The sequence below is a fragment of the Sinocyclocheilus rhinocerous genome, unplaced genomic scaffold (assembly GCF_001515625.1).
Source record: "Sinocyclocheilus rhinocerous isolate Xijiao unplaced genomic scaffold, SAMN03320098_v1.1 scaffold534, whole genome shotgun sequence".
Lineage (NCBI taxonomy): Eukaryota > Metazoa > Chordata > Actinopteri > Cypriniformes > Cyprinidae > Sinocyclocheilus > Sinocyclocheilus rhinocerous.
Genome location: NW_015646352.1, coordinates 3358249 through 3360410, shown reverse-complemented (window position 1 = coordinate 3360410; position 2162 = coordinate 3358249). Strand labels below are relative to the sequence as shown.

The 2162-nt window shown below is 38.3% G+C and overlaps 1 protein-coding gene across 1 annotated transcript in view; it reads right to left on the bottom strand.

The window, feature by feature from the left end:
• The window catches only part of LOC107707417 (kelch-like protein 25), an 8549-nt gene extending 6795 nt beyond the window's left edge, over nucleotides 1-1754 (bottom strand). The window contains exon 1 of the mRNA XM_016511405.1: nucleotides 1744-1754. The gene's annotated coding sequence lies outside the window, so the exon portion shown is untranslated. The remainder of the gene's footprint in view (nucleotides 1-1743) is intronic.
• Between the last annotated feature and the right edge of the window lie 408 nt (nucleotides 1755-2162).

The window sequence follows — 2162 nt, the reverse complement described above, 5'->3', positions numbered from 1 at the left end:
TTAAGTGTTTTTACAACGTTTTGTCGCACTGTTTAATGATTTAAATATTTCCGCAGGTGCTTAATATGGATTGCAAATGGCCAAAACTTGCATTTTGTTCACATACCTTTGTTTTATTCCTTTAGGAGAGGTGATCTAAATATTTGCGGCTGTGAAACTGATGGAAAATTGACAGGCTTGTCCTGCAGTTCTATGGATGTTTTGCCCTCCAGGTCTTCGAGCTGGTCACGTGACTGAAAGTTATGAATAGCGGATGTCTTCTGGCTTAAAAAAATGTGCAAAAACTGTACCTTTAGGGGTACAACAATTTGTCAATGGGGCAGTAACTTTGTGCTGTCTCATTAAAGGTCCACAATACTACTCTAAGGTACTAATAGATACCTTTTTAGATACTACTGTGAACCTTTAAGGGGTAAATAAGGTACAAATGTTTTTTTGAGAGTACTGCCCCAGTGACAAGTACTCCTAAAGGTACAATTTTTCCACTTTTTTTCTTTTTCAGGGTTATATTATTTCTTTTACATGTTATATTCACTTAAAATATTGTCATGGACACTCAATAGTTGCTACAGACAGTACCCACTGCCATTGTTATAGAAAGTTATAATAGTGTGCCAATGGCCATACTGGTAATTTTGGCTCAAATGGAAAAACTTTAGCAAAAGCATGCTAAACAGTCTTACGTTTAGTTCCATATTTCTTATAACAACATAAAAATGTGAAAGCGGTGTTTCTCAACCCTGCAAGGACCCCCAGAACTACACACTTGAACATCTCCCTTATTTGACACCCATTTCAGGACATGGAGCCACTAAAAATGACCTGATGAGTTGAATCAGGTGTTAGATTAGAGACATTCAAAATGTTACGGGACCAAAACGGAGAACCATTGGTAGTCTAACATTTGCATGTACCAGGTGAGTAATTAAAGCGAATATAATTGTAATGTTAGTGTCATGAAATCTTTACAAAAGTAAACAGCAGCCAATATGTGGTTACAGGCGCATGTTTACTTGAACTATGATCAATGCAATGAAATAACTAGAATGAACTTAAAATACAGCCGTACATGAAACCCTGAGGCCATAGATGATGCATTCAGACGCAATTTCCTGACTTTTATATAATATAAACACATTTTAATTGTAAAAATGATAATGTAGGAGCAGGTGTTCTGTGGCTCGGGTTAAAAAATACAAAATTTTCTGTCCGTCGTTCCCTCAGTTAACCCCTAGCCTCATTACACAATGAAAACTGGTTTTACGTGAACAAGTGTAGCCATTATATAATTAAAATAGATAAGGCAATAAATAAGGCAATTTCGTAGTATACGGCGACTATTTTCTACGCCACGAGACTTCAGAAATGCGCACCAACTAAAGCTACAGTTAGCCAGCTCGCTAGTGCGCTAAACAAAGTAAAAAACCACCTGATTAAATTGATAACGTACACTGAGGTAAAATGTAATAGTACGATAAAAAGTAACCACAGTAACATCTCAAAAATGACAGATTTGGCTGCGTTTAGGTTTATGGCGACCGCTCAGTTAACGATACTATGAATGAGAGGAGCTAATGCTGTTAGCGCAGAGTCGTAACTCCGTGTATTGACATGCAGAAGAAAGTCTGACAAACTCCTGGCTATTAGAGACACGTAAAGACGCTGCTCTCCCTGGAAGAGATCATTATCTTCCGATTTACACACACTACTCCTTCTGGAAGAAGCGAGAGGTACGTTAGTCACCAATCCCTATCCAGCTCACATCTAATCCTGACTGAGTGTATTGGCTTTTCCAGCTCTGCCAAAAACAGGAAGAACATTGCAGATGTTGGTTGGAGTTTTATTCATCTGAAGCTTCTTGCTCTAATACAAGACTATTTTTTAGAAAGGCATACTTACAGTGTTCTGGGCGCTAGTGACAAATCCTGACGTTGTGCAGTTTTGGAATTGGGGAAGGAATCATAGTTTTGTTCACCTCTTGTCTGGTTGGCTCTGTTACTTTGTTCACATTCCAGTCCTCACTAATGAAAAACTGTGGAGTCTCTTAGGGTAATATCCAAAAGCTGGGGAATGGGTTGATTGACGTGCCGTTGACCAATCACGCACTGATAATTTATGCAAATAAAAAATTTGGCCAATAGGAACGTTCTAACCTGAAAGTC